Raw genomic sequence first — 9,113 nt, forward strand, 5'->3', positions numbered from 1 at the left:
TCTTTATAGATAAGTTTGCTGTGTTTATTGGTCTCTCTTGTCCTAAAGTAGACCTGTCAGTTTTTCCTTTAAGGCTGATTTTTCATCTTTGAAGTTTCTGAGCTGTTTATTATCCATGAAGCTTTGTATTCTTCCTTCAAACAGAACGTGAGTTGGGCTGGGAACAGTATTCTCAGTGAGGCATTCATTTCATTCAGTCTTGTCACAATATCCCACCACTGTCTTCTGGCCTTGAGAGTTTCTTGTGACATTTCTGCTGTAAGTCTTAGGGATGCTTCTTTGAATGTAATTTCCCTTTTTGATCTTGCTGCTTTCAGTATTCTATCTCTATCTGTGGGATTTGTCATTGTAATGAGGATGTGTCTTGGGGTGTTTTTCTTTGGGTCTCTTTTAGCTGGTACTCTTCGGGCATGCAGGATTTGATTGCATGTAGTCTTTAAGTCTGGGAGTATCTCTTTGATAATGTCTTTGACAGTTGATTCTTCCTGGAGATCTCCTACCTGGGTCTCTGGGACTCCAATGAATCTTATGTTGTTTCTGTTGAGTTTATCAAAGATTTCTATTTTAATCTGTTCTTTTTCCTTGAGTACTTTTTCCTGTTCGTTTGTCTTAAGTTTCTTTTCCAATTTCTTCTGCTGTGTTGAGTTTTTCTGCATCTCATCTTTCATACTCCGATTCTCTCCTCAGCTGCTGTTACCCTGCTGGCGAGGCCATCCATTAAGGTTTTTAGTTGAGCTACCGTGTTTTTCAGATCTGTTACTTCAGTTTGGAGTTTTCTGATTTCTGTCTTTGTGTTCTGTTCAGATTGATCTGTGCTTTCTTTGAGTTCTACAAACAACTTCCATATTGCTATTTTAAGTTCCTTATCCAAGATGTTAATCAGATGGTTGGAATTCTTTATGGTCATCTGAGCTATAGTCTTTCTCTGTGCATGGTGTTTGCCTGCGAGGTTTCCACATTGTCATGCTTGTAGTATGGTTTTTTCATGCGTGTTGTGGTAGGGTTCATTGGATAGAAAGAGTGTGCTGCAAAGCGAAATGGCCATGCTCTTCTGCTGACTCTAGTTGACAGTTTTTTTGGGCATGCGCTCCCTATGCCTCTGAGGAGACCTTCAGGTATTCAAGAAACACATATAGGCACAGGAGAAATTTCCCTTGAAGCTCCTCAGAGTGATCAAAGGCACAGCAGGGAGGAAGCCTCCGGTAGGACCAGGATGCTTAGCTTATTGGTTGGTGACAGCCAGACTTGACTCATTGGGCCGCTTCAAAATGCAGTTTTTTGGGGGTGTGCTCCGTAGGCCTCTGAGGAGATCTTCAGGTATTCAAGAAACACAGACAGGCACTGGAGAATTTCCCTTGAAGTCCTCCGAGTGATCAGTGGCACAGCAGGGTGGAGCCTCCGCAGGCCAGGAGAGCTCAGCTATTGGTTGGCGACCCCCACAGCCAGACCTTACTCACTGGGCAGCTTCAAAATGCAATTTTTTGGTGGTGTGCTCCATAGGCCTTCTGAGGAGACCTTTAGATATTCAAGAAACACAGACAGGCACAGGAAAATTTTCCTTGAAGTCCCTCAGATTAATCTAATTTTATTACATAATTTTATATTAAAATATTTAAAATAAGATTTATGCAGTCCATTATAACTTAGAAGCAATTTAAATGAATTATTTTTTTGAAAAATTTCCATGATATACATTAGCAAATGAATTATTTTTATTGATGGAAATTAACTAGTTTATAAATGCATCACTATACTCTAAGTACATTTTATTTCAAAAATAAACATGTTTATTACTAATAGTATCCAGGCTGTCAGATATAACAATCTAAGAATTACATAGAGCCTGGATAACCCTTGAGCACTGCTGGTGTGACCCAAAAACAAAACAAACCAAATAAAAAAAAATTACAAAGGAACTTGAAAAAAACAATGAAAGTTAGGTCTGATTGCCTGTAGATTCTTATAGGAAATCATTAAGTAGCATCACATAGACTGAGTTTAATTTTCATCCTAAGTAACACAGAGGCAGTGTGTATGCCTTGCCCCTCAGAGTAACTGGCAATGGAGAATTGTTAGAAGCTCTTGGGTTAGTGACTTTCATTTAAGTAAACACTCTTCAAAATTACTTGGACGTAATTGTGCTGGATACGAAAATCTGCAGAGAATTAACTAAGAAAATGATTGATAGAAATGAGAGAATGCAAAAGGCTAGCAAGTTAGGGCGTTTGGGACAAGTGCCAGTTATTGTGTTCAGCATTATAACAACATAAATGGAATAATATTCCTCTGGGTTTCTTTTGGAGATGAATTTAGGACTGCTTATTCCTTTTAGTCAAAGAAAAATAAGACAAAGCTTGGAAATCTAATTATATCAAGAAACCTAAGCACTTATTAGACTTGTTGGGGGGAAAACACAGAATAGGCATATTCTGGAAAGAAAATAGGTTTAACAAAAGACTAAGACCCTCTATACAACCCAATTTGTTTAAATAACGAGGTGGCATAAAAGTCTGAATAACTTAGGAAATCTCTTAACTTTATCTGGTTTATCATTTCCCAATACATTGAAGTGTTTTTGTGTGTCTGTGTTTTTGGTTATGGTTTCCCAATCTTTTGCATATTCATGTATATGAGTATATGCAAATACTCATGATACTGTGGTCTGAAGAACATTTAAGACTTACCTATTGGTGGCATATTAGTCTATATTCTGCTTGAATATTCACTGTGAATAGCTTATACTCCTCCATATTTTGTGATGATTCTTGAGGTAGAAGATCTTGTTACTCTCAACCCCCCTCTTCCACTCCATTTTCAAAATCAGATGTAGAACACAAACATCTATTTCTGACTGTTCCAAGAATACCTCAAAAGTCCAACATCATCTGGAACTCTGTTCTCTCACTGTTTGCAGTGGATCAAAGCAGGGTCCTCCCATTTGCTTGTTGACTCCAGTCAAGAGACAGTTACCTATCACTCAGTCCCTACCCTCCAGTCAGACGCCAGATCATGTGAATTCCTCATTGTGATTGTGCTCAAATTTTTTCTTTCTGGTAAATTCCTTTTAATCTTTTGTGTAGGTCTTATCATTATCTGTCAGTAGTCTACCTAGAGTAAGTCTGGTACCCTCTTCTCAGAATAGTAAAATATTACGGTCATAATAACTTGCCCTACACTTTGGAACCTACATACTATGCTACTACATATTATTACTACAACTGGCTCAAGATATTGTTAAGGATATTATTTTGTAAAACCCATATCTTAATATATTACTCAAATAAAAATATATACATGCTTCACTTTCTTCTGACTCCAGTCTCATTTTTTTTATCACTACCAGTGCCATCCTAACTTTCATTATTAAAGTATATGCGATTCTTTGCAGTTCAGAGACAAGCCCCATTGCTAGTTACCACCTCACATGCTTTTTTCTGCCATGACGGCCTTAACTCCCTATTTCACTGTCTAACCCTTGGTCTGTTTTCACTTCCCAAAGCCCTCAGACTCACAGTCTGGACAGATGGCGATTATAAATCTTCAATAACCTGACTGTAGGTCATCTTAGTACACAGTGAAAAGGTTTATTGATTCACTGTTTCTCTTCCCCTGCTTATCACTCCCATAAGACGCCAAACACGGAGCATATTTCCAGTACCCAGTAAATGTTTGGCACTTAGTAGACTCAAAAATGTAAATAAAATAGGAATTTCCATCTAATACAGATGGTCTTCAAATTAAGTGATATTAAAACCCAAATATTTAGAATGTCTATAATTGCAGGTGAATATATTCCTATAATCAAATCAACTACCCAGCAGGGTGGGAAAATATAACAAGTCAATTGCCATCATTGGCAGCACCATCATTATCATCATTACCTGCTTAGTCACCTGAATTAAATGTAAGAGACTCTAGCCTCTACTCTCTCTGTCACCTTTGAATTATGTTTCTCCTTTTCATTTTCACCTTACTTTCAGGTCAAGCAATGCATGAATTGAAATTCATTTTGAGGGTTTAGAATGAAGTAAAAAATGGTTGCTTAAATATTTATAATTTAATGTCAGTAATTTGCATAGGCAAAGAATCATTGCTTTGCTAAATGATTACCTTAAATAATGAGCTTCCTTTGCATATTTAAGAGCTCATTTACAGGTCATTAACTACTTGACATACATGGAGATTCTTTAAGCCAAAGCACTAAAATTCATTATCAATAAAAATAAATCAGTGATGTAATTAAGTACATTGTAATTATAATTCAGCAGGGAAGTAAGGTTCCTTGCAAAGGAATTTTGTTCTTCTAACATGGTTAAAATTACAATAAACCTGAATTTTATTACAGATACTAATGTATGACATCTAAAGTAGATTTATCAATTTTGTAATTCTGAACTTCCCAATACTCTAATTTTCTTGGTTAATTTCTAAGATATGTATATATATATGTAAGATATATATGTATATATACATATATATGTAAGATATATACATATATTTAACATATATGTATATATACATATAAAATACATTTTTTGGGATTTGGCTACAACCATGATGCCCTCAGCGGTTACTCCTGACTGCACTCAGAAATTGCTCCTGGCTTGGAGGGTGAGATATGAGGAGAATATGAGATACCGGGGGATTGAACTGCAATCTGTCCTAGATCAGCTGCATGAAAGGCAAATGCCCTATCACTGTGCCACCACTTCAGCCTCTAGAAAATATATTTTAATAGTTGTGTGTTGGTTTATAGAATAGCTAATTTTCTAGTCATAAAATGCAGCTGCTGTGGAGCAGTATAAATTTTCTGCATTTCTTTATTTGGGTTTTATTTTGAGTTTCTACCTATTGCAGATCTTTTCATAATTCAAGCCAACCTAACAGGCCCTCATATACACCAGTACTTTCTGCACCACCCAGCCATAAGTTATGTCTGAGATCTAAATTTCTGAAATGCTTTGTAGGTTTCGCTGAACTTTGACTTACAGCTCTCACACTTTCTGGAGCTGGAGCTCATTGTGTCTAAAAACAAATTGCATTCTTGAATATTACACTTTACTTGCCAGTACTCTGCTTTTATTCTTATTATAAATTTAACCTTTCTCCCCCTTTTTTTTGCTTTGTTTTGTTTCCTGGCTTCTGGTTTTCTCCTCCCCTGATTATCACTCCCTTATGACACCAAACAGGGAGTATTTTTCCAGTATCCAGTAAATGTTTGGCACATAGTAGACTTTTAAAATATAAAATTAAAGGGGGCACAAGTGGTATAGCATTTGCCTTGCATGAGCCTAACTTAGGACCTGACCGCAGTTTGATCCCCTGGCCTCTATCTGGTAACTCGAGCCAGGAGCTATTTCCTGAGTGCATAGCCAGGAGTAAACCCCTAAGTGTCACCAGGTGTGCCCCCCCCCAAAAAAAAAAGCAAAATAAGTTAAATAGGAATTTCTATCCAATACAGATGCTTATGGCTTATTCCTGGTGGTGATCATGGCTTATTCCTGGCTCTGCATTCAGGGAACTGTGTGTAGTGCTGGGGATTGAACCCAGCAAGCTAAGAACCATACTCACTGTACTATCTCTCTGGCCCCAACTTTATTCTTTTTAAACATTAAATGTTTTGTCATTTAAAAGCCCTTGTTAATTAACTTCTTAAATATTGTAAAATGTCCCACAAAGAATAAGTCTAACCCTATGGACTGAAGTTGACCATGGTATCACCCTCTTTTAATTGATTTTAGAGATCCAAACAGGATGATGGGATGCAGGGAAGAGAAAAGGGAAAGTTACTAAGCAGATTAATACAACAGTGTAAAAAAAGGTTACATTGGGACTTTCTTTCCATGTCCTCTATGGGAGATTCCAGAATTTATTGAGAATGAAAGGGATTGTTCATATCCAGATAAAAATACTCAGCTGCATATAAACTTTTCAAAAATGGCGGGATGATGATTCAATTAATGATAAATAAATTTAAAATACTGTGAAAGTAAATATTACATTTCAAAACCAATTGTGTTTTGTCATGTCTGATTGACGTCTGTTTATGGAAATCAGGGATGCAATTTAGCCTTGCAGACTTCTGAGAACGAGCATTTTCAAGTATACACCTGCATACGTTCCATTGAAACAAGAGGACTATTCTGTTCAAGTTACCTTCATTTCCTAAAGTCACCACATTGAAAACTTGTCTCTTGCAAGACTCCATTCAGGTTATTCTCCTCTCGCAAGTAGAATATTTGTCAACTCTAATGTTTTCATTACAGACAGCACTTTTTTAGGTTATGGTATGTAACCAGTTTCAGTGACAAGTGTTTTCGAGATATTCCTCTTTTCCCTTTAGTAATTGGATCCTCCTTTTAAATCATTCCCATCTTTAAGAAAGCTTATAGGCTGCATGATGTGATAAGCAGGAAGCTTTTTTTCTATCTTGTCAAAGTGCTTTCTGCTTAGAAGATGCTTTATTTTTGTTTTTCTTTATATCCAAGCAGAGCTTTCATTTCCTGTGAAGAAACTAAGCATTTCTCTATTATTTTTTTATTTAATTTTAGGCACTGCGATTCACTATGCTGATTAGCATAGGGTTCAGTCAAAACATTCCATCCCATACCTTCCACCAAAAGTGACAGCTTTCTTCCACCATTGTCTCAGTATTCCCACGTCCTGTTCCCCACCCTCATCTCTTCTACAGTTATGTTTTCTACTAAAGACCATTTCTCAGGTTCTATTGCCTTCTGGGTATATTTGTTTCCTTACTATGTTTCTTTTATATCCACATCTTTTTTTTTTTAACCCCCCTAAAGAGGGGTGCACTGTTCCCGGACGTACTGCAATTCCGGGTCAATGCGCGAAGCGGACGGAGCAAGCTCCTCTTCGCTCCAGCTCCAAAAACCCATTTAATATATGTCCTCGGATAGAGGACGTATCAGATATTAAACTGATAAGAACAGATACTACACTTGATCTTAGCCAAAAGGCCGAGAAGCGATCCACATCTTTTATTAAGCTGTTTTTTTTTTCTTTTATATTCACATCTGTGGAAGATCACTCTGTATCTGTCCCTCTCTTTTTGACAAACTTCATTCTGAATGATACTCTCTACGAGGGGGTCTGCAATCTTTAAGACATAAAGAGCCAGGGCCAGAGAGCACAGCGGCATTTGCCTTGCAAGCAGCCGATCCAGGACCTAAGGTGGTTGGTTCGAATCCTGGAGTCCCATATGGTCCTCCGTGCCTGCCAGGAGCTATTTCTGAGCAGATAGCCAGGAGTAACTCCTGAGCATTTCTGGGTGTGGGAAAAAAAAAAAAAAAAAAAAAAACCAAGACATAAAGAACCACTTGAACTTCTTTCCGAAGAAAAAGAACCCTGGTAGCATAGCCAAAGGGAAAAAAAAACCTGAGCAGCAACCAAAGGAAAAAATAACCTGGGAGCCTGCAAAACCATCTCGACATTAAAAACAAATACAGCACTGCATACATTATTTCTTATCTTAATGCTATATACAGGATCTTCAGTTCGCTGTGAATCTGAAAAGAAAAAAGAACTTTTTCACTTAACAGTGTAAAACATATGTTTGTGCAAATTAATATCCAATTAAAATACTTAAATGATACTGCTCCCCACCCCTCTGCTATAGGCCCTGCTGTCAGAGCTCCGGCAAAGCTTCAAAAGAGTGGCATGTGGCTCTGAAGCCACAAGTTGCCCTGGTGCCACAGGTTGCCTACCCCTGCTCTAGACCAAGCCAAATAGCAACAAGTTACAGATTTGATCTTTTCTTAAAGTTGAGTAGTATCCCATTATGTTCCACAGTTTCTTTATTCAGTCATCTGCTCTGGACACTTGGATTGTTTCCAAATTTGGGATCTGGTGAATAATAATGAAAATGATGTGTGTATGTGTGTGTGTGTGTGTGTGTGTGTGTGTGTGTGTGTGTGAAGATACCTTTTCTTGATAGAAATTTTTGGCCCTTGGGGTAAATACCAAAAGGTAGCATTGCTGGGTCATATGAAAGACCAAATCCTACTTTTTCTTAGATATGTCCATATTGTTTCCAAAAACATTGCACCACTGAACATTCACATCAGCAATGAATGAGTTTTCTTATTTCCCCATATACCTGGAAATGCATATTATTTCTATTCTTTGTAATGTGTGCCAGTTTCACTGGTGTGAGATTATATCAAATCCACGTCCATGATGATAAGTAATACTTTTTATCATTTGTATGTCTTCTGTAAGGAAGTTTTTGTTTATCCTTTCTCACCATTTTTGATGGGATTGGTATTTTCCCTGTATAGTTCTGCCAATACTTTATATATCTTGAGTTATTACTTTGTCAGATTAGTGATGGGTAAATACATTCACCCAGTCTGTGTCTGTTTTTTTATTCCCCATAGCGTCAGGTACAGGACAAGGCTGCCTTCTCTCACCATTACTGTTCAATAATGTAATAGAAGTCCAGGACATAACAATTAGGAAAGAGATATTATGGGCATTCCTATTGGAAAAAAAGTTAAACTCTAACATTTTTGCAGACTAAATGATACTATGCCTAAAATAGTCTAAAGACTACAATAAAGTTCCTAGAAACAAGAGAAATGTACAGTTGAATGGCAGGCCACAAAATCAATGTAGAAAAATCTGTGGCTTTTTTACATGCAAATAATGAAACAGAAGAAAGATAAAAGCAATACCATCCACAACTGGACTTCGGAAAATCATGTACTTAGGAATCAAGTGAACAAAATATGTGAAAGAAATACAAGAAAACCATAAATTACTGCTAAAAGAAATATGATGATACAAGTAATTTGGAACACATCTATTGTTCATATAGTAAAAGATCAATGTTGTCAACATGACAATCTTCCCAAAATCTATAGAGACTTGAAAGCTCCTCTAAAAATATCTATGACATTTCTAAAGATATATCAAATGATGTTGAATTTTATATGGAATAAAAATAAAATGCTCAGAATAGCCAAAGCAATACTAGGGAAAATAAAATAGGAAGCTTCTTATTGCCCAATTATAAATTATACAACAAAATTGAAGCAATATAAACAGTGTGTTACTGAAATGATAAATTTTAGATCAGTGAAAGAGAATTAAGT

General features: G+C 36.7%; 1 non-coding gene across 1 annotated transcript; it reads right to left on the reverse strand.

The window, feature by feature from the left end:
* Positions 1 to 6,802: 6,802 nt before the first annotated feature.
* LOC126002902 (U2 spliceosomal RNA) lies at positions 6,803 to 6,989 on the reverse strand. The gene has a single exon (XR_007493500.1). It is a non-coding gene; the product is annotated as a U2 spliceosomal RNA (small nuclear RNA).
* Positions 6,990 to 9,113: the final 2,124 nt, after the last annotated feature.

The sequence above is a fragment of the Suncus etruscus genome, chromosome 2, assembly GCF_024139225.1.
Source record: "Suncus etruscus isolate mSunEtr1 chromosome 2, mSunEtr1.pri.cur, whole genome shotgun sequence".
Taxonomy (NCBI): domain Eukaryota; kingdom Metazoa; phylum Chordata; class Mammalia; order Eulipotyphla; family Soricidae; genus Suncus; species Suncus etruscus.